At 38.1% G+C, this 24,658-nt stretch overlaps 3 long non-coding RNA genes across 3 annotated transcripts; all 3 read left to right on the top strand.

The window, feature by feature from the left end:
* The first annotated feature begins 958 nt into the window (after positions 1–958).
* On the top strand, positions 959–8,504 carry LOC113568514 (uncharacterized). Its single transcript, XR_003409598.3, has 3 exons — positions 959–2,103; positions 2,644–2,692; positions 5,310–8,504. It is a non-coding gene; the product is annotated as an uncharacterized LOC113568514 (long non-coding RNA).
* A 9,672-nt stretch (positions 8,505–18,176) lies between these two features.
* LOC145657368 (uncharacterized) lies at positions 18,177–20,093 on the top strand. The gene is made up of 3 exons (XR_014122990.1): positions 18,177–18,289; positions 19,267–19,493; positions 19,640–20,093. It is a non-coding gene; the product is annotated as an uncharacterized LOC145657368 (long non-coding RNA).
* An 881-nt stretch (positions 20,094–20,974) lies between these two features.
* Positions 20,975–23,906, top strand: LOC145657660 (uncharacterized). The gene is made up of 3 exons (XR_014123535.1): positions 20,975–21,219; positions 21,969–22,013; positions 22,171–23,906. It is a non-coding gene; the product is annotated as an uncharacterized LOC145657660 (long non-coding RNA).
* The last annotated feature ends 752 nt before the right edge of the window (positions 23,907–24,658 follow it).

Below are 24,658 nucleotides of genomic sequence, written 5' to 3'. Positions count from 1 at the left end.
TTTTAATGATTTTTATTTCAGCATGAACTGGAGAATGGCCACTAGAGGTCCCTATATGTTTTCACTGAAGAATGATTCATAGACAAAAACTAAAACAACAAATTCACCTGAAGTTGTCAACAATTCTAAAATTAAAGCCACATTTTGCACTGTACGAATTCACCATTCTACAAACATACGGTAATCTCCTTCTTCACTTGGGGTCTCTTTTCTCCATTTTCTTCTCCCACCATCTCTGAGACATCTTGCCTTCTGCTGCACTGAGCCTGTCCTCTGCTGTCTAATAGTTATGATGGACATAACTCACGTTGAGACTTCATTTTAGCTCACACTTTATGCTTATTTGAAGGCAAGTCTAACAGCTAATGCTTATTATGAAAGAATCCTTGTGGCCTTTGGACTGTGGTGAGAGAGGCAATTGTTCTCACCTGTTCTAAAACACTTGCTCTCATAGCTCAGTGAACAGCTGACTTTAATGTGTAGACAATGCAAGTTATATGTGGAAGCTCCATCACACTGCTCTTTGTTTTTTCATACAGTGCATCAATGCTTTGAAAAAAATGCCACCTTAACACTGTGTAACTACGTTCCAGCGCAATAATATAGGGATCTAAAGTAAGCAATAGCTTCTGTTCTTGTCTTTGACGGGCTAGAATTCTAGGCTAGTGTGCTTTGGAAGAATCCACTGATTGTTAGATCTTACATGTTTAGCTAAACCTGGAGGCTGGGTTAACATGGGCCTACACCATTTTGCATACATGGGTGTAAGAGAGAGAGATGATATTTACTAACCGTCAAAATGATTTATTGCTTGATTTGATTGATTGATTTGACAGTTGTCAATCATCCCACCACCCCGACCCCTCCCCTCCCCCACATATAGATAGATAGATAGATAGATAGATATTATAATAATAATAATAATAATTATTATTATTATATGATTTATGATGTGACAATATTAATGAAAATGAATTAAAGCACAATGAGGGATCCTCAAAATAGTTTTATTGACTTAAAAAAAAAATTTAATTGAGAAATAATCAAGTGATTAAATTGAGTCTTAAACGAATACATACCACCCAGTCTTTAATGTCCGCTCTGCTCCGCTGCCGGTCATGTACTGATACCCAAACATGCGTATGGGTCTTGGTTATATGTCTCTCTCTCTCTCACTCACCCACTCACTCACTCACCCATCCCACTCCCTTCCATTGACCGATTCTCTAAGAAGTCACACCTCCGCACAAATCCTCCCCCCTACCCATACAGGAAAAAACATTCTGACAAAAATTGATGTAAGGCCCCTCATCCCTGCCACTCCCCTACCATTGGCTGATTCTCTAAGTCACACCTCCTCACAAGTCCTCCCTCCTACCATGCAGGAAAAACTTTCTGACAAAATTGATATAAAGACTCCCCCCCAAAAAACCAAACTTCTCCCAGGATCAGAAATGCACTAGGCCAGAAAGATCAAATTTTGCCACCTTTTTTTTTTTCTCCCTACACAACCACCCGGTCTGACCAATGTGTATAAGAGGTTTCTTTAATTGAGAAATATTATTGCGATTAAAGAAAATGACTTTTTTCAGTCTCATACTACACCAGTTTTTCCCCACTTTCTCTGTGTGTTCAGTATCCTCTCTGACACACACTCTGCAGTCAGGGGTCACTGGCACACTCATTCTCTCTCTCACACACCTCCTCACATCTTATCTGCTATATGTACTCAATCAGGGCAATAAGTAAACTTTTCACAAAACATCATAAAGTTTCCTTTTATTTATTTTTTTCTGTGATTTCTAAACAAATGTGTTTACTCTGTAAGTTTTATCACACAAGGTTCTTGTCCGTTATCACACGTTGGGCCCTTAAGACTTTTCAGTGCATTCCACATCTGAGAGTGGTGTTGGGGAGGGGTGGATTGTAATTTACAGCTTTTATCCAAAAACCATTTATTTTCTCCACCTACACTTCTTTTTTAAAGCCGTGTTTTACGTACTTCACTCCTTTAGCTCACAGTCGTAATTGTAAGCGATACATCTGAAAACTTTTGTTAAGACCTCCGAACGAACATGGACATGGCTCAACTGTTTTCAACAGGTACGTTTTTTTTTATCCATTCATGTTAAAACATATTAGTATAAGTTACAAAAAAGGCTGACGTGTATTTAACTATTTATTTAGCTAATGGTTGAAATACTTTATCGTGCGTTGTGTAATTTAACTCCGTGGGGCTTAGCGTCATAATTAATTTCAGGTCTACACAAAACATACATTTTAACAAACAATCATTATGTATTATGTACAAGCTATTGTATCTATTCTTTTGCAAGCTAGCTAGGAAAGGATATTGTCTTTATTCTGATGATTTTTTGATCAATATGTAATATGACCATTGTGTTTTAGAGTACATGAAACATTTTGATCGACTGAAACTCTTTTGATCGACTGAAACTCTTTTGATCGATGGCTATTCTTATTCTCATGGCTAGCTATATAGAAAAACTTTAACTTAGGTAATTCTATTTACTTAAATTAAGCATTAAATGACGTAAGATCTATTTGTTCTGGTAAAGAGGACACCATCATGACGATCTTTTATGCTCACGGTCTATAATTCTGTTCTATGCATTTCTGTAGATTCAGACGATCACGAGTTCCTTGAATATGTGGAGAACTGCCAACCAAGGTAATTTCTCATTTGTGAACTTTGATACATTTTAATTTTATGTATTTTATTTATCATTTAAATTTTTTGTTATTTTTTATCAGCAGATATAAGGACACAAGATGATGAAACAGTTTATATACTGAATGAGTTGATACAAGGTATTACATTCTATAGCAAGTCTATGTTGAAATATCGAATTTTGTCTAATAGTTTATGCAGTGCATTAATTTATCACACAGAGGCAGAAGGGGTGAATCCCTCTACTGTCATCCACTATTCATTGAGCCCTCTGGCTGAGCTCACAATTTTTTCAGGGGAGCTCATACAACCGGTGACATCTTTAGAAACGTATGCAGAGGTCACTGTGGCTTCTAACATACGTCTAACTAACTCTAGGCCTGTTCAAGCTGTTCAAGCATTAACCTGAATCAGTGCTTGACTGTGTTAAATGAGAGGCTCTTAAGTGGTGATTGTACTCAACAGCCGGGTTCTTCAGCCAGTTTTGATAACAGTTTTGATAACGATGAACAGAGTCCAAAAACGTATGAAACTGATGTAGAATTTCTCCCTTCAGATAATACTGAAAACCGTATGGAAACGGAACAAACGGGGTATGGGGTAAATCCTGACATTAGAATAATTCGTAGAGAAAAGTTCAATAACACAGAAATTAGGAGGAGAGTTAATTTTGCCTCACTGGGTAATGTTAACAGTTTTGTAGAATTTTACAATTACGTTCTAAAGGTTATAAACAGTATGATGGATACCGCTAATGAAATAGCTGGACCAAGAGATGCTGTAAATGTTCTAGTTCAAGGTCCTAATCTGAATGTTTCATCGCAACTTGAGTTGAATAACGGGGCCATGGAACTAGATTCTTTTCTAACCACGCTCGAGAAAGCTATGCAGAGAAATCTTGAGATCCTGGCAAGTGATAGTATGGAACTGGTGATTCAGATAGTGCACCCCCCCCAAAGGCGATGTTAGGAATAAAATAGCACACCTCTTCAGATCAGACGTTTTCCAAAAGAAGATGAGACATCTGTATGCTTTGTACAACACCGACAGCAATCTATGTTTTTCCTTATGTGTCGCACAGCTTTTGAATCCTCAGGAAACACCCCAATACATTGAAAATGTTGCTAGTCAGATGCAGTGGGGTGTAGGATTATCCAATAATGATACAGATAGTTTTAACAATATAAACCGATTTGAGAAGTTATTGAATTGTAAAATAGTTGTGTTGTATCAGATGCTCAACAAAAGCGGTTACTCCTTTTTTGAAACTAGCAGGACACCCCATGAGAAAACCATTTTCTTATTCTTACACGACAACCATTACTAGTGTTAAAAATATTGAGGGTCTTCTCGGGTTTGAATACGTCTGTTGTTTTTGTTACAAAGGGTTCACAAGTATGAGAAAACACAAATGCAATTATTACTGTAACATATGTCTTGATCCAGAATGTTATAGTTATACTCAGAATACGTTGCAGTGTTCAGATTGTCTAAGACTGTGTAGGTCAGATTACTGCTACGAAAAACACAAAGAAGAGATGCGAAACCTGTTGGGTGATACATATTCATTATGCAAAATAGGATTCTACTGCCCCAAATGCGGAATGGTAGAACATCTGAGCCCCTTTAGCACAGGTAAAAAAGAATATAAATGTGCTCAGCCTCGGTGAAAAGTTTGTAGTTAAAAAAATAGAATCGGAGGTCAAACACGAATGTTTCATACAACCGTTACAGGTAGAGATGGTGAACGAAAGTTACATATTTTATGATATAGAGTCCAGACAGGAAACGGGCATACATATAGCTAAATTTATTTGCTGCATGGGGTTTAATGAGGGGGTGTGGACGACTGAAGGTGATGGGTGCATCTAAGCCTTTTTTAAAATGTTCCATCATAGAAAATTCGAAGGATACACATTTGTAGCACATAATGCAAGGGGTTATGATTCCTATCTTTTGTTGAATGAAAGAAAGAAGGGGTTATTCCTACTATCATAGCACAAGAGGGGAAAATTTTGTGCTTTGAAGACACCGCATATCAACAGAGATTTATAGACAATTTCTCATTCCTACCTATGTGAAACTTAGCACCATTCCAAAAGCCATGGGCTTTACAGATGTTAAAAAAGGAACATTCCCCCACTTCTACAACACCATAGAGAATCAGAACTATGTGGGGTCATATCCTCAGTCTCAGTTTTACGGTGTGGATACGATGAAGCCCAAAGAGAGGCAAGATTGGTATGAAATGGTCACTGATAAAGTCTTTGACTTCAGAAAAGGGATTAAAGAATACTGCTGTAATGATGTAAAGATTTTGCAAACAGGGTGTAAAATTTTCAGGAGTGAGATTCTGAGAGACACAGGCGTTGACCCTTTCAAGTTGATTACCATAGTATCCGTACGCAGCCGTACGAAAACACTTCACCTCCCTCTACCCTTATGTGAATAAGGTAAAAATGTATCCCATAGGTCACCCCGTTATCCTTTATCGTGACTTTGGGTCGTTGGAAAACTACTTCGTCATCATCAAGGTAAAGGTTTTACCTCCCAGGGGGTTGTGGGCCCCTGTTCTTCCCTACCGGGTAAAGAAGAAACTCTTGTTCCCTCTCTGTAGAACCTGCGCTGAGCAACAACAGCAGAGCTGTGATCATGGGAATGATGAGAGGGCCCTGACAGGTGCAGTGTGGAGCTGATGTCGGCCCTGCAGAAGGGGTACAGAGTGATGAAAGTATTTGAGATTTGGCACTTTCCTAATAGAACAAATGAGCTGTTTTCAGAATACGTTAAAATGTTTTTGAAAACCAAACAAGAGAGCTCAGGTTATCCTTCCTGGGTGATTGATGAAACCACAAAAAAAGGAGTACATTCAAAAATATAAAGAGAATGAAGAGGTTAAGCTGGAGGAAGAGAAAATTTCAGTCAACCCAGCCAAGAAGTCCACAGCTAAACTCGCGATGAATTCTTTGTGGGATAAGATGTGTCAAAAACCAGACAGGTGAAACACGGTTTTGTTCAGAGATCCTAATAAATTTTTAGAGTAAATGTTCTCAAACCTGTACGATGTAAGTCATTTCTCTTTTCTGAACGACGAGGTGGCAATGGTGTTGTGGCATCACAAGGATATCAGCTGCTATAAACCGGGGTAAGCTAACGTTTTCATAGGTATATTTATGACTGCATATGCTAGGCTCGAGCTGTACAATTTGATAGATCGTTTACAAGACCGTGATCTTGTACACAGATCTTGTACACAGATATGGATAGCATCATCTTCAAAAGTCATCAAGGTGATTGGATACCGCCTTTGGGCGATTACCTGGGGCGATTACCTGGGGGGTCTTACAAGTGAGTTGGACTGCGGAGACGAGATTGTAGAATTTGTCAGCTCAGGACCTAAAACATACGGGTATAGGACTCTCAAAGGTAAAACAACAATGAAAGCCAAGGGTATCACTTTAAACTATTCAAATGCTAAACTTGTAAACCTGAAATCTCTGACAGAACTGGTTGACGAATGTGTGAAAAACGATGATCAGACTAGAGTACTTACGACCACCCACAATCAAATCATGAGAGATAAAATGGGCTTTCTCTTGAAAAGCAAAGCACAAATGTAGATTCACGATCGTTTATGACAAACGTGTTTTCTTGCCCGATTTCAGGACTCTGCCGTACGGGTATTAAGAATCTGATTGTATATAGGATTTGTATTTTTTTTAGTGTTATTGTAAAATGTCTCTAACTCATTGTTTTGATGCTAGCATGCAGGTACCATTTTCGTGTATCTTTTGCGGTCCTAGCAATAGCGGAAAATCTTTTTTCATCAAAACATTACTTGAAAATTGTAATGGGACGTGGTCTAAAGTTCCTGTCCAGATAAAGTCCAGATAATCATCACCATTGCCTACCACGTAAAATTCGATCGGAGAATTGTCAGTAACGATTTTAAATGAGGTTTTGCTATAGAGATACCTCTTTTAATAATGGGTACAGCCATCCTGTATAGCGCTTTGAATATAGCACCGAGCCCGGAACCATACATCATCGGGGTTCCTGCAAACCTGGGAAGTCCATTCCCCGCCTGGTGCTTGTAGTAGTCCACATAGACCTGAGGATTCACGTAACTTGCGCCAATCATTAAAACAAAACAAAACAAAACAAAACAAAAACATTATCTATTCATTTAATCAAATATGAAATGTGTGTTTTGTGGGGCTAAAGTTAAGCTTTGCCACAAATTTCGCATACAGAAACGGTATATGAATGTTTTGATCAGATTTCACCTGGATGGCAATATCGTTTATGAAAGATTTGCTAACAGGTACGTAGTGTGGCTTGTCGTACGTTAAAGTGATTCTTTCGTTGTTCTCCCCAGTTATATGTACACATCTCAGCAAAGGAACAAAACCGTCCCCTACTCTCTGATATTGTATAATATCCGTATACACGAACATGGTGTAAGACCCCGCGTGAATGCCTCTGGCTCCTCACGTGTGAGAGGTTCATGATCCAGACCCAGAATGAATGAAAGGTTTCATTGAGTCCCTAGCGAATAGAGTTTGTTAGTCATCAGACGAATTTTGTTTTTCATGGGTTGTTATTCTATTTTTAGATCAAGATCTAAACTTCTTATCTCCTTATTCACTTCCATAACCAGATGTTCTATATTATTATAATACCCATGGTTCAGAAGACATGTAAATACCACACCATTTTCTTCTTCTGCAGAGAGTTTAACAAAAAAGACACTTTCCGTGTCCGACTCCTTCAGCGAGTACCATGTGTGCCACCTCCCATCCCCCCACCAACTCTATGGGCTTCAGAAATTTGGTTGTGTAGCACGAAATCTTATTATCGGGGTAAATGTCTTTGGAGGCGTTGCGCGGTAGAGTCACGTAGAATCCGCTCTCTTCCATGGTGATCGGATTATAATTTCATTTTGATTTAGCACCCCTTTTAACCTTTCACAATGTTAAGGACGTCCTCGGCCGGAATCCAGGAGTTAAATTTATCGGGCCACCCAACCTACTTGATCAAGCACATCTTTTTTCGGTTCCTAGTTTTTTCAGATATAATCTTTTTTTTTTATTTTAAAGACTTTGTCTTTTCCCACTATAATGTTTTGCAGCACCTGTTCATAAAAGGTCCCATCTATATTTTCCCCATCGAAATCCCGTAATTTGTATACGGGAGTGTCTCTCTTTAGACATTCAGAAACGGTCAAATATTCATCCGTAAAGTTCTGCTCGTACCCTTTCTCGAACTGTAATCGTGAAATTCTGACGGTATCACCGACTCTAAACTTCAATCTTAGTTTTTCCATTTTGTTCGGTTGAAACAACCCATACAAGGTTTTAAACACCTTGAAGGATTTTCCTTTGTTCACTTCAACGGGTTTCATTTTAATGCTGCTGTGATAGCTGTTGTTATAAGCATGAACCAAGTCCTTGTGGGGTTTCAGAAATTAAATGAAAGTTACACTAATAGAGAATAATGCACAGAATGGAATAGGACTAATGCTTGAATTAATAAAATAATTACTGTATGTCCAGACATAACAGGAAATGCCCTAAACGTGCATATGTGCGATTGTGCAGGAAGACATGCGTACGCGACAGTTAGACAGAGGCGACGGCTGAGATGGAAAAGTACAAAAGCAGAAGTGACGCAAGGCGAGAAAACTATAAGTCTGTCTGTTGCAAAGTTATGCTTTAGATTTCACTCGCACTGCGTTGTGAAGTGACATCTCCAGAGCTCTGTATTAATAAAAGGCCACAAGGTAACGCACTGGTTCCTGTCTCTTCTTTCCTGCATCAACGGACACGACATCCTCTACCACATCGATGTATTTTATCGTATTGGCTGTGAAGTATCTCCACATTTCAATGTCCTGTAGAGCCGTTCACACATTGATGCTTTTTGTCCCGTCCCGGTAGCAGAGTGACTGAACTTATGTTTTTTCATTAATGTTTTAAACTTTTATTAAAACATTCTTTCCCTTCATCAGTCTGAAGTTTTTTAGGAACTCTACCTTTTTAGAATCGAAACAAAGGCTTTGGTAACCTCGGCACCTGTCTTGTTTTTCATCAAGCATACTTGGAAAGTATATGTATTCACGTTAGCATAAATTTCATGTCCCCGTTATGTTGGTCATGTCCACCAAATCGGCCTGCCATTGTTTATCTGTTTTTTTTTTTACAATGACTGTTTCTTTTAAGTTTCACAGAGATTGGTTTATGTAGTGTGTACGCATCCTGAGCCGCTAACCAGTTTTTGATTTCCTTATCACCAACGCTTTTACCAATTTCATCCACCACGGATGTTTGCAGACTCTCGACCCCTTCATAGGATCCGGGGTTTGAAGGAGTACAGTAAATATTTTTTCAGCAGACGTTCAGTCATGGCGAAATGATTGAAACGCAATGAAGAGAGTGCTAGAATGGATTATGGTTTTATTAGCATATTTTCAGCAAAAGAGGTTATGTTTACATTACGTTCAACTAAAAATGAAAGCATGCAATCATAGGTTTTATATACATCAACCTTTTCATCGTTACTTAGTTTCAAAATGCATACATCTATTACATAGGTGAATATACATATTAGATGCCCGTTTTTACATTCACCGGGGTTTTCAAACATGAGAAAGAACATGACATATATATATATATATATATATATATATATATATATATATATATATATGTAAAGGATAACATGTATTATTGGCTTCTGATACTAGAGAACTCCACTGACTGTTAGACTCACGTACTACACACATCAGCTTTTCCAAATTATATACAGATTTGATCTTATTGTTAACGTTTACTGTTCTGACTCTATTTTCAAGGGTTTTACAGAACAGCGTGATCAACTCCATCCTCAGTACTCTTTTTTTTTTTTCCTCGGGTGAAGGACCGGTACAGGTGTCGAAGAGGTTTCCCATATGAGCTGATCACCCGGCTTCAGGCTTTTGTGCAGATTCCAGTAGTCCAGTAGTCCAGAGAAACAAATGTCTACCTCACCCTCGGAGATCGTCTTCGCCATGACGTTGTACATGCCGTATGGAGGTCTCTGGCTTTTCCATTCATGTTCGCTAACACCCTCGGAACACCACAGCTCTTTCTCGTTAACGTAGTCAAACTCTGTGCACCATCTTCTGAACTCTGTCCAGTCATAGTGATCAAACACCATTTGTTCTCTAGCTCGTGTCCGGATTATTGACAGCTGTCAAACCAATCAAGCAATAAATCATTTTGTCGGGTTGTAAATACAATCTCTCTCTGGTTTATAGTAAGGATTTTGGTGCTTTGATTAATAAATTATATTTTAAATATGCTTCTACCAAATGTCATGTGTGCTACTATATTGCTTGGAATGCTAGCAATCATGCTATAGAATGTTTTAAAATAAAATGTTTAAAAATAAAATTAAATTAAAAAATAAATAAATTTTAAAAAGGAACCTATAACCAGTGCACTTATATAATATTAAAACTTCAATTTGTTTCAAGGCTGCTTCATGAGAGTAAATCTTTCATTGGCCATTTTAACACCAGCTAGACATAGAGCCAAATTCTCCAGTAAGGGTTCAATCAACTATAGGCAGCTGGCAGCAGGAAGTACCTGTCAGTGGCAGCTGCCAGAAGGGAGATACCAGTCACGTATGGCAGCTGCCAGTCAAGACTGGATGCCTAAGCCTGAATGGCAGCTGCATCGTAGCTGCTAATATCTAGTCAGTGACTGCTGCTATAGAAAGTAATGATCTGAGAGGTGGAGGGGGTGACTGTGATGGCCCTGCACTGGGACATTACCTGTTTTGTGAGTGGGAGGAGAAAATAGCAGATTTAGACCTTCACTCATCTCTCCTTTTCAAGTTCTCACTGGAAGTAACATCAGCAAAGTCATCCTACTTCAGAGGAAAAATAGAAACATCAGCCTTTGATCTACGAATCCTTCCCTCCCCCTCCTCCCTCTTCTCTTACCTCTGAGTATTTTGTCACATTCTTTGAGGAGAAGGTTGCAAGAAGGTTGCCAGTCCTTTTCCTTTGTTCCCATTCCTCCCACCAATATTCCCACCCTTGCATCCAACTAACTGACCTGTTTTTCTCCACTCTCCACAGGCAAGAACTTTCCACTCCTGACACCCAGCAATCTGACTAGCTTTTTGGATCCCATTCTTTCCACTCTGTTGCACACAGAAATCTGCTTCCATTCATCACTACCATCATCAACCACTGATTAATCTCAGGATATGTGCCTATGAAGTTCAGTACTGCCAAGTTGGTACAAACCTAAAGAAGGCCCCTCTTGATATCGCTGACCTCACTCTTTCCTCTCAAAAATTCTTGAACAAGCAGTCTATAATCACTTGTCCTTCTTTCCCACCCAGAACCAGCTCCAGGATCTGTTTGTGCAGGTGTTGCTTCTGCGTTCACAGGAGAGAAAGAGCTCTTTTCTTTGAGAGGTGACCTCGATTGCAGAAATACAGTTAAACATCTCAGCCACATGTACTTACAAGGCACAAAAAATATGTTATACATGTTTAAAATTAATAAGTACATTTCCTCAATTCTACACAATAAATTACAATCTTGTGTCTGTGCACCTATAAAAATCATGATTAATGTAATTTTTTTCATCTGAATTGGTTCTGTATTTTTTATTGATCCAATTTAGTGCTACATTGTTTGGTTATGATTCAAACTAATTTGCTAATCTTTTTTGTTTCAGGATTTGTCATTCTGCCCTACTCCACCAAACCAAACACGAAATCCCTGCATGCCTCAGGAGAACATCGGAGATCGGCCTCTCCGAATATTGATTACATCTGACTCTAATTAGCCTCTTTTTTACATATTTATGTAAAGCCATAACCATTCCCCAGTGTATTTTCATTTCATTATGCAAACTAAGTGGTATATTTGGATTGTATTTTTTCGTGTTTTGTACCTGGACTGTTTTTTGGAGTACACTACTTTGGTTTTTCCCTGTCTACACATCACATGTTTATTGTTACTTTGGATTTGACTTACGCCTGTACCTGACTCTGATTTGGAAAACCTTTCCTGTTTGTTCATTCTCGGCATCACTTCTGGCCCCTTGTCTTTCCCCAAGTAAATCATTATTCATCATCCTAATCTGCAAGTGTCCTTATTACCTTCATATTACAAATCCTGAAATCAGACACATTGCTGCGTAACATTTGCAAATGCAGTCAGTCTCGTCACTTTTCTTAAACTGAGGTTTTGTGGTCTGCTGTCAGAGATGTTCTACTTTCATAAACACACTTCCTCTCATCCTCTCTGTATCTAAGCACTTCAGCAGCATCTCCACAGTGCTGAATGTGTGTCAGAAATAGACACTTATTTAATCACATGGGGAAAAATAGAAAGTAGAAAGTAATTTAAATTTTTTATGTATATTTTTAGAAATTCTGCAAATATACATAAACCAGTAGTGCTGGTTCAGTCTTGAACTTTATACAGGTGCAAACTGTTTCCTGGCTTGAGTTAGTATACATATCTGCATGCACACAACCATGTTCACACCCAAACTCATATTAGTGTTTAGCTACAGCTGGTCATTTTGGGTTACGATGCAATGTAGAAGGCACCCTTTATATTACCATGCTGTGACATTGCTGTACTTATAAGAAGGTGTTGATTATTCAATACGACAATTGTTTTACTCTAGCCATAGGAACATGACAAATGTGATGAACAGTTGAAACTGATCAAATACTTAATATTTGAATTTTCACCGTGCCTGTTTGTTAAAGCAGAGAAACTTTTGGGTTTAAGTCTACATGCTTAGGTAGGTTATGTATGCAAACATATGCAAGTAGCTTCATTTATACAATATTTTCTAATATGCAGTCACGTTTTTTTTTTTTCTTATTATATTTATGTCAAAAGCAAAAATAAATGTCTGAAAATGCAAATACATCACAGGCTTTATCTGTTTTCCTGACACAATGGTGATTAGCAATGCCTCCTATTGAAGGCCCACTATAATTAACTGTTCTAGAAATGTCTGAAAAGGGGTTTTAATGAATTTCTGGGGACAGGAGCAAACAAATAAAATTTAAATTGATACAATATTTTAATTACTAAAAATTACACAAACACACACACACACACACACACACACACACACACACACACACACACACACACTCACAGACACACACTGCTGGATTATATGTTGAGATTTTATATTCTTCAAGGTGGGTGTTTTCTATACAGAGCCTAATCAGTTTATTCTTAATGGTTTATTTGACTGGCACTTGTGTAAAGAAATGACTCCCGGAAAGGACATCAGCCTCCCTCTAACTAGCATTATCCATAAAGAACCATATTATTTGGTTAGTTGCTATTACTAAGATATTTTTGATAGACTCTACAATAAAAAAATACACAGGGATGTTAAAAGTCTGAGAAAAGTCTTGTCTATAAGCAAGTGGGTGATCTGTCTCCCTCTAGTAGTACTAACTGGACTCCTGCTGCATAAAACCATGTTGGAGATGTAGTTCATAGTACTTTTTTCATTATGACATAATGTGTCAGGTTAACACTGCACTATGGTAAACAACTATAATATAGAATAACACAGACAATATATGGCAACTAGAATATAGAATAACACACACATCCATAACAACACACAGAACCATTTCCTTACAGTGTTGTCTTCCCAATTTTCACTCAAATTTAAATTTAAGGGGCAGAGTCAGAATAAATTAGTGGATAGAAGGAATAAAGGCATTTAGACTTTCTGGGAAGTAGTTGCTTCAAACTTTTAAGAAATTGCCACTGAACAGTTGACTTTAAAATGACAATCTCTGAGGGTCGGAATCTAATAGTTCAACTGTAGTACTGGTTTGGACTATGCCATGGTTATGAAACACTACACTTTTTTATCTGTTGCTTATTTTGTCCACTTGTCTAAGATGAGAAGTAGCAGCACAAAACATGTAGAAGTCTAGCTCTTGACTTTAACACCTATCTACATAATCAAAGTTGTCAACGGACAGCAGAGAACAAAAGGAAGTCTATACCCTAAAGTTTTTTAACACTTTAGCATAGGTCACAATGTGGGATGGTGTCAGCCTGGGTTCTGAGGTGAACATGAAAGATGGCTGCTGTTCAGTATGACTCATTTTTTAAAAAGCAGGTGATGCAACATGTGGTGGTTTCAACAACACAAAAAACGGCCAAGGCACAAAAAACATCTCAGGGCTCTCTGATCTTCTGATCTCCACTATTACTATTCTCTCTCTAGTTGTTAACACTGGCTATTCAGATGATGCTTTCTATTTCCATTTTAAATTACAGTTATACACAAACCAACTATTTTAGTCAGAATGGTTGTTGTAAGTGGAGAAGCACTTGACACTCTTAAGCACAGTTCAAGTTTCAAATTTCAAGTTTGGTTTATTTCTCACATACACAGTATAACTCACAGTGAAATGGTTGAGAGTGCTCTGTCCAAACTGAGGAAAAAGAAAACAGGGGTGCATAGAGAAATATATATATTCTATATATGTACAAAAATATATTAACAATGTATGTACAATATATGTATAATACATATATATGTGTACAATTACCAGTTGCAATATACAATTTACAGTTTACAATTTAGTTATTTCAGTCTTTTTATGATGTTATTGACATCATACGCAGTGCACAGAGTGGTCCCCACAGTTCATCCTTTGCCCTGATTCAGGGCCCGAATGGCCTGCGGGAAGAAGCTCTTTTTCAGTCTCTCTGTGCTGGTCTTCAGGGAGCGAAAGCGCTTCCCTGACCTCAACAGAGAGAAGAGGCTATTGTTGGGATGAGTGGGGTCCTTCACAATCCTCCTGGCCTTGGTCTGGCACCGCTTGTGGTAGATGGTCTGCAGGTCAGGAAGTTCCGTGTGAGTGATGCGCTCTGCTGAACACACTACCCTTTGTAGTGCTTGTCTGTCCTGCTTGGTGCTATTCCCAAACTAGACTGTGATGTTCCCCGTGAGGACGCTCTCGATAGGGCAGGTGTAGAAGTTCCGCAGTACCTTGGAGGGCAGTCTGAAGTCTCTTAGGCGTCTGAGGTGGTAAAGACACTTCTTTGCCAGGGAGTTGGTATGGCGGGACCAGGACAGGTCCTGCGAGATGTGAACACCAAGGTACTTGAAACTATCTACTCTCTCCACCGTGGTTCCACTGATCCTCACTGGTTGGTAGTGCCGCTCCTACTTCTTGATGCAATCCACAATCAGCTCCTTTGTCTTACTGACGTTTAGGAGGAGATTATTTTCCTGGCACCAGTTTTCCAAGTGTTTAATCTCCTCCAGGTAGGCCCTCTCATCGTTGTCTGAGATCAGGCCCATGACAACGGTGTCGTCAGCAAACTTGACAATGATGGTGGAGCTGGAAGTGGCTGTGCAGTCGTAGGTGTACAGTGAGTAGAGCAGGGGGCTTAGGACACAACCCTGAGGAGCTCCAGTGCTGAGGGTGAGGGTGGATGAGGCACAGTTGCCCACCCGTACTGATTGTGGTCTGTCTGGTAGGAAGTTGCAGATGCAGTCGCACAGGGATGTATGCAGTCCTAGATCCTCCAACTTAGTAGTGAGTAGGGAGGGGATGATAGTGTTAAATGCTGAACTGTAGTCGACAAACAGCATTTTAACATAATTTCCCCTCCCTTTGTGCAGGTGGGTCAGTGTGGTATGGAGCAGATGTGCAATTGCGTCATCAGTGGAGCGGTTGTGGCGGTATGCAAACTGCAGTGGGTCCATGGAGGCTGGCAGTGAAGATGTGATGAAGTCTCTGACTAGCTTTTCAAAGCACTTCATCACGACCGATGTGAGGGCAACAGGGCGGTAGTCATTGAGGTCGGAGAGTCGAGGTTTCTTCGGGACGGGGACGACGGTGGATCGCTTGAAGCTGGACGGGACGATACCGAGCGTCAGGGAGAGATTGAAGATGTCGGTGAATACCGGGGCTAGCTGGTCTGCGCAGGCTTTGAGGACCCTCCCGCAGATACCGTCTGGTCCCACCGCCTTCCTGGTATTCACCCTTTTAAACACTCTCCTCAGGTCACTCTCCGTGATGATGAGAGGGCGCTGTTCTATGGTGGGCTCTGCGCATACACCGTTGGCTGCGCCGATAGTACCATTACCATTAGCACTAGCGCTGTTAGCATTAGCGCGGCTAGCATTAGCGCTGCTAGATGTAGCCTCGAAGCGAGCGAAGAATGTATTCAGCTCGTTCGCCAGAGACTCATCCGCACTCATCAGTCCGGAGGGTGGGCTCCTGTAGTCCGTGATCGTCAGTAGTCCCTGCCACAGGGATCTAGAGCCACTCTGCTGGAACTGTCTAGTTTCTTCCCGTAGCGCCGCTTCGCCTACTTCACCGCCCTGCGCACTCCGTATGCTGCAGACTTGTACTCGTTGGAAGTCCTGTTAAGAATGTTTTATTAATCAATTAATCTTTTGTTATATTATCTCTGTATGTAAGATATTTACCACTTGAAGATATGTAAATTAGCAATATTTAATCCACCTAAGTACAATTAATTTCAGAACCCCTGACCTTTTTAACAGAGGAGAGCAGTTGGTTCAGCTGTAAAAGCCAGTTTGTTTCTCATCCTTATCAAGTAGTTGTAGTCTCTGTGTACTAAACACATGCATCCAGAAACACAGTGAGAACACTGAAACTCTCTTGTGGCTGTGGCACACCACATGAAATTACTTTGTATGCTGCACAAGGTTATACATAGATAGAATCAGAGAATTCCTTTATACCATCAGTAACAGTTTAAATAACTATGCCTTACTTGCACACTTTACTTTCAGAGATATTCCTAATTGGCTGTATTCAACTGTAATTAACTGATGTCTAGTGTTGTTCATTGTGCTTATTCTGAACTCTCACTACTGCTGTTCACTGTGCATTTTGCTATGGTCTATTTAAATCTTTACTATTTGTTTGCATATATTACCGTTTGTTTGTTGTTCCTTATATTTAATGTATTTTCATTCATTTTTAGATAGCGATAGCTTTCATGTAAAAATAAATATATATAGAGAATTCATTTTTGACAAATTTGTCCACATATTTGTACTTATGAGTATATCCATGAGGCTAATTAAATATATGGATGAGGCTAATTCATTACAACTAGCATTTCAGAAAACACAAATAAAAAGGTGAACTGTTATGCCACTGTTATAACATTGTTAAAATTTCCCTGAAAATTAAAGTGTTTTCCCTTGTCTGTGTAATTAACCACTACTTTCAACAGACACGAACTGCCTGTGTTAGTTTCTTACAAAACCAGCATAAACCCACTCACATGGTGTTCCCACCATTTGACTCATTCTCTCTATATGAGGTGCCACTAGCTTAAAAACAATATAATGCAGTCAGAACTCACTGTTACTTGTTATTTGTTCTCCTCATACACTTTAGACAAGAAATATGTTTTCCCACATTTCTGAGAATATCGTATTGTATTGTTTATTTGGAGTAGAATGTAAACTAGAAGTATAAATAGTTTGTCTTTCAGCAAGTACGCTGCATAGTGTATATCTGAACCATCACTGTCTAAGATATTAGCAAATTAACTGCTTTATTAAAACAAACTAACACCATATAGGTTAAGTACATGTATATCTAATTGGTAAAATGTTTATTTATTCAAACATTCATTCACTGTGCTCAGCTGGCATAGTTAATAGACTCAATAAGTTATTGCTTTCATCAACAGAAGGAGTTCTCTGCGCTCTGACAAAACGGGTAGTATTTGTTAAAAATGTTTAGACATGGCTTTGGATCAGATCAGATCTTCTTTCATTTTCACGCACAATAGAAACGGACAGGCAATGTTCTTGGTCAGAGTTTTCCAGTTCTTGTGGCATCAGCACTACATGTTAAGAGTTTGCTTTGCTCATACACCTCTGATTCAACTTGTCTCTTTCTAATTTGACTGTCATTACAGGCATCCTCACAGGGTTATTCAAATGTGTAGTGCTTTAAACTGTGTAGAGTCTCATTTATCTAATCTTCATTTATTAAATACAGCAATTTCAACATTCTTCTGCGAAGTGATGTATCAGTCCAACAGCCAATATCTGATGACTGACATGTTCATGCTCTAGTGAAAGAATTCATACTTATTGCGCATGTCTCCCAAAACAAAACAGTTTTTTTCTAAGAAAGAAATGGATTGTTATTTAGTTATTCACTTTAAGGAGTATTATTCCGTTATTACTGCAAATTATTCACTAACCACATTGAAAATATTTTGACTGATATGTAGTTGCAGGATTCAACAGCAAGTCTTGGAAGTTTAAAGGTGCCATGTACACCTTAATGTTTTCTGACGCATTGTGGTCTGCTGTCAGAGCTGTTCTGCTTTCATAAACCCACTTCCTCTCATCCTCTCTATATCTGCACACTTCAGCAGCATCTCCTTGTTCACACAGTGCTGAATGTGTGTCAGAAATAGACACTTATTTAATCACATGGGGAAAGATACTGACATGGTGGTTTTTCAAACTAGGATATTGCATCTGGGTTGCTGCATTGTCATGTTTCTCACAGCTTATAGAGGTATTTCATTCATGTTGATATGATTTGTTCTGATAAACTGTGTGCGCAGCCAATGCTAGTCTTTCATGTGTGAATGCAACGTGTCACTTTTTCTCACTACCACTAAAAGAAACATTACTCAGTATGATTAGTAAGTTAAAAGGAGACCCCATATACATAGATAAATATGTGAATCTAAAATTATGGCATATTAGTGAAAGAAACATGTAATTGTTCAAGAGCTTGTGTTTTAGGTTATGTTTAATTTGATGCATTAGTGCAGTTATTTATCCAGATATCAGGTAGGACAGGTCTTGAACATCATAATAGAGTTCTTGGTTTGATTTGATGTCGCATAATTTTGGAACATCTGGCATGATAAATCCATAGTCTGGTCACATAGGTGAAGAGAATACATTTTTAAAATATGAAAGATGGGTTTTTTTGTTTTTTTTTGTAGATTATATAAGATGATATCAGCTCATATGTGCCAAATATTATTTACCAGATCAATAAATAAGCCTCAATGCTGTCAACATTTAGTTTTTTTTCACACTTGAAATATTGTGTCCATTTTTTCAAACACTTAACACATTCACTATATCAATAGACAATGTAAACTAAACTATACTTTTACAATGTTTTGATACACAAGGCATTCAACCACCACTTCTTCGAAAATTCATGAATACCTCAGTATTCGGCACCAGGAAAAGTCTGTTGGACTCTCTGTGTGTGTGTGTGTGTGTGTGTGTGTGTGTGTGTGTGTGTGTGTGTGTGTGTGTGTGTGTGTGTGTGTGTGTGTGTGTAAGAATGTGGGCATGTCCAATGGGCTGGGTGCAGACCAAACCATGACAAAATGACTTTTTTGGTTTTCCATCTTGCCTATGAAAGATGGCAAATATTATTCACCAAATCAATAAATAGTAGACCTTGATCATGTGAACATTTAATATGGGACTGAACTTACCTCAAGTATTTTTATGTTTTTCCTGCAGATTATATGAAATCACACGAGAAATCAAGTTTCCCTACCAACATTACTGCATCTCAGGGAGAAAATGTTGTTTTGTCCTGCAATGCTAGTAGAAATAACAGAGGAGGTACTGTCTGGCGTAAGAATGGCAGTCTAATTTACAACCAAAGCCCATATAAGAACCAAACTATGACAAAGGACACTATGAATGCATCCCATTCAAGCAACAATGGATACTGAGCATAGAAGGTAATTCCAGATTATGATCAGTGAATTTAAAATACATTTTTAGTAATTGTAAAAAAATGGCTCCCTTTTAACATAATTCATTTTGTGATTAATAATAAACATGTCAAATTGTAAGTATATATTTGTTCATCTGATTTTGTTGCCAGTCAAGAAGAACAAACCATATTCACTGAAAGAAATGTTACTCTACATAGTGCCCTTAGTTGCAGGACTCATTGCAGTGTGTCTCATTACCTTCTGCAATGTGTGGAATCACAGGTGAGTCATCACTACAGGACACACCACAATAGCTCTTTCAAGAGTTTAAAAATCTCATTGCTCTAGAAAACATACAATTTCAGAACCATTCATAAAAGCTAGGATATATTTTAGGATATATTGTACATGTCTTGCTGAAATGTTACCTTATAAATTTCATTTATCATTTTTCTGCCTGGTCAGTATTACAATCCATCCAACTTTGATTATTTGGGATTTTCTATTATTTCTATGCAATGCAGACAACACTAGAGTGATGTGCACAGGACATTGCTCTTTTGTACCCTGTATTAAAGCCTCATGCAGGAAATGGTGGAGGCCTTCAACAGTTCTCAGAGTCAGGGCTCCTGAGACTGCAGGGCTAGGGGTCATGGCTTCACTGACAATGTATGTCATGCATACTTGGAGGTAAATTCTTTAATTATTGTAGAGTTAAACCAGTGCCTAACTGTAAGATTTAAAGTGCATTAGGGCGGTTTTTAGTCAGTTCATGTGATATTGCTGGTGAGAACGGACTGTGCACACTATAAACATTTTGCATCACTTGCAAGGCTAAATAATTAAAAACTAATCTAAAGGTTGCCCAGTTTACATAATTGAAGATGTGTACTTCATTATCTTACCAGTGGTGTCTGGTAGGGAGACAAAGTCTGAGGAAGAGCACTGGCATTCAATGACTTTGTTGAGCACAAGTATAAAAGTAAAGGTTCAAATATAGACAAGAGACTCACAAACGATTATTCATGCATAGTATGTATGCATAGCATGAAAAACCCCAGCAAAACACACCAAAATAATCCTAATTCAAGTTCATACAACCCTCAGTAGTATATTCAGGGTAATCCCCATATAACTAAATAAATTAGTCCACACACAATCTACAAAGCTAAGATACCCTGGCAATCATTTCACATTAACCACATGAATCAACAGCTAACAGATAAATGGCTAAAATGGCCTACACACACTAGAATAAACCAATTGGTTAAAACAATGTGAGAAAATAGCAAACAATCATGAATGGCAAAATGGTCAGAGGTTACAGAAACAAAGGCATAGAGGGGAAAAAAGCGTCAAACCCTTGCATGCAAACAAACTACATGGCTTCTTGCTATAAGGGGTCTTTGGACAACAAGTCCTGGATCCTATGACTCACCCCGTTTTAAGGCAGGTTTTTTGACAGTTCACCCAATGCATGCCAAGTCAGCATATGCATGCTCAAACATCCCTAACGCCACCGGAAAACTTATTAAACCTCACGGTTGTCTGCTATATTGCCAGGAAATTGATCATTCTCCCCCTCAAACAGGGAAATGTAGTCCCTTCTGCCAAACCCCCTCATTTCACTGCATTAATTTATCGTGAGTGCAAAGTTCGTATATGATCATTTGTGATGAGAAAATAACGTGAATTTTGTTACAGGAAATTGAAAATGAAAGGAGCTTCAAGTCACACAGGAACATGGTTTGTAAGTTCCTTCTTTCTATAAAAATTAAAATGGCATTTTTACATTTGTACTCAATGCATATTCATTGGCCTCATTGTGAAGGACACTTGTTTAATAGGCTGCTTACCTTGAAAGAAACTGGGTCACCAGCAAGGCCATCTTCAGTCAACAGAGGAAGACACAGGGCCACCTCACAGTAATCAGGAGCAATTAGCAACACCTGCTCACTTGGCTACTTCAAGTTCTTACACTGGCTGATGGTTCACTTAATCTATATTGGTCTCTAGCCTATGGGGACCTGTGATTGAATCCATCATGGCTTGAGTTACAATGTTACAGTCTTGGCATGTTTGGGACTAAAATGATCAGGCTTAGCCTACAGTCAATGAAAAAGTTCTGTAAATTCTAGTCTGGGAAATATTGCATATTAAGCTAATATACTGTATGTCTGAACTAAAATTCTTTAGCATACATGATACCATACTAAGAGAAGACAGGAAATAGTTCTGCTTTGTCAAATTTATATTTAAATATTTGTAAGTACTTTTTTTATGTTGGTATGAAATATTGTTCAGCTCCACTTTAGTGGGCAAATTTGGTCATGTATTTAGGAAGGATTCTTGAAATGAGGCCAAATGATTACTGCCAGGGTTTAAAAAAGCATAAGTCACAGAATAAGCTACTGCTGTGACAGTTTTCTGGGCATGATCATGGAAAATTTCATTCAAAATCAATTATTTTTCTTACCTTTCTTATGCATCTGCAACTAGGTGAAATCCCTTCACAGCGTTCATCCTGATGAACAAACTTTCTGTGTAAGTTTCATACCCCAACCAACATGACCCCACTCTTGCTACTACCACCGTTTCAACTCACTCTCTTGCCTGGTATCAGGCACTGGCTTACACAGTAAATGCTTTATGTTGCAGGCAACCAGTTTACTCTCTGAGATCAGTGTCTTTTTATTCTGAGGTCTATGCAAATACAAGCTTGAATGGAGATGCCATATGAATCTATAGCGTTGCCTTGAAGCATTGAAGTTTGGTTTCTCAAGATAGCAGCATCTGTGACTGCTTTTTCTGAATTTCCACACATCAGACAAAAATGTTTACCCACATTTCTGACACAATCATATTGAAATGACCTGGACAAAGTAGATCTACTTTCAGAAACCAGTTTACTTCGTGTGTATTTAATTGGTAAAAGATTTAGTCATGCCAGTATTAAATTGCATTTCCACTGTAATTCCACAGTAATTTGCATAATGTAACAAGTTGCAGAAGAATAATATTGGCTTTAGAAACTGTGACATCTGAGGAAAGATGCTTATTTTCTATTTTCTTTTTTTTTTTTGGTGAAACAGATATTGTGCACAACAGTACATCTCTAGCTGCTGTAGCTAAAGTCATTGGTCATAAAGATAAATATTGTATATTTAGTTATGGTGGTTCACCATCACAAAACGATTAAAAGTTTCCTTTCAGACTGGCGGTACACATAAGGATGTAGACAACTACACATCAAGTAGGATGCAGGTTGGCCCCCACAATCCAAGTAAACTTCAGATAACTAATGTACAGACCAGGGAACGTATTGTGGCTGAGGCACATGATGTAGAATTCTCAGTTGCAGGCAGTTATCTGTGTGTATTTTATTTAGTGGAAAAAAGAAACATATGAGAGAATTAATGATCATTAACCATAGAAAGTGAAAAGATACAGATAATTCAAGCTAATAAATTCAAGATAATAAATATTTTAAAATTTATTCAAGGCATCAGTTCAAGGCATATAATCAAATATCAATATAGATATTTGAGAAGAGCAGTAATTGTCACAGGACAAAAATTAAGAATTACTTCAAAATATAATGCAGCAAAAATTAAAGCCAGAAAAGAAACCCTGAAATCAGACACATTGCTGCTTAACATTTGCAAATTCACGGTCAGTCTCACTTTTCTTACACTGAGGCATTGTGGTCTGCTGTTAGATGTTTCTACTTTCATAAACACTTCCTCTCATCATCTCTGTATCCAAGCACTTCAGCAGCATCTCCTTTTTCACACAGTGCTGAATGTGTGTCAGAAATAGACACTTATTTAATCACATGGGGAAAAGTAGAAATTAATTTCAATATTTTTATGTATATTTTTAAATATTCTGCAAATATACATAAACCAGTAGTGCTGGTTCAGTCTTGAATTTTATACAGGTGCAAACTGTTTCCTGGCTTGAGTTAGTATACATATCTGCATGTGCACAACCATGTTCACACCCACAAACATATTAGTGTTTAGCTACAGCTGGTCATTTTGGGTTAAACTGCAATGTAGAAGGCACCCTTTATATTACCATGTTGTACTTGGTAAGGTGTTGACAATTGTTTTGCTCTAGCCATAGGAACATGACAAATGTGAAGAACAGTTGTAACTGATGAAATACTTCATATTTTAATTTTCATCATGCCTGTTTGTTACATTGAGAGAAACATTGAATGCTGCATTAAAATTTTGGGTTTAAGTCTACATGCTTAGGTAGGTTATGTATGTAAACATATGCAAGTAGCTTCATTTATACAATATTTTCTAATATGGAGCATGTTTTATTTATTCTTATTATATTTGTCAAAAGCAAAAATAAATGTCTGAAAATACAAGTACATCATAGGCTTTATCTGTTTTCCTGACACAATGGTGATTAGAAACGCCTCCTATTGAAGGCCTACTATAATTACTTGTACTAGAAATGTCTGAAAAGGGGTTTCAATGAATTTCTGGTGACAGGAGCAAACAAATTACATTTAAATTGATACAATATATGAATTACTAAAAATTACACAAACACACACACACACACACACACACACACACACACACACACACACACACACACACACACTAGATTAAATGTTGAGATTTTATATTCTTCAAAGTGGGTGTTTTCTATACACAGCCTAATCAGTTTATTCCTAATGGTTTATTTGACTGGCACTTGTGTCTAAAGGAATGACTACCGAAAAGAACATCAGCCTCCCTCTAACCAGCATCATCTATAAAGAGCCATATTTTTTGGTTAGTTGCTATTACTAAGATATTTTTGATAGACTCTACAGTAAAAAATACACAGGGATGTTTACAGTCTGAGAAAAGTCTTGTCTATAAGCAGGTGGGTGAACTGTCTCCCTCTAGTGGTAATAAGTGCACACCTGCTGCATAAAACCATGTTGGAGATGTAGTTCATAGTACTTTTCATTATGACATAATGTGTCAGGTTAACACTGCACTATGGTATACAACTATAATATAGAATAACACAGACAATATATGGCAACTAGAATATAGAATAACACACACATCCATAACAACACACAGAACCATTTCCTTACAGTGTTGTCTTCCCAATTTTCACTCAAATTTAAATTTAAGGGGCAGAGTCAGAATAAATTAGTGGATAGAGGGAAT

This window comes from Electrophorus electricus, chromosome 4, assembly GCF_041902795.1.
Source record: "Electrophorus electricus isolate QZ-2024a chromosome 4, ASM4190279v1, whole genome shotgun sequence".
Classification (NCBI taxonomy): domain Eukaryota; kingdom Metazoa; phylum Chordata; class Actinopteri; order Gymnotiformes; family Gymnotidae; genus Electrophorus; species Electrophorus electricus.
The sequence above is the reverse complement of the archived record's forward strand: the minus strand, read 5'-3'. Positions and strand labels throughout refer to the sequence as shown.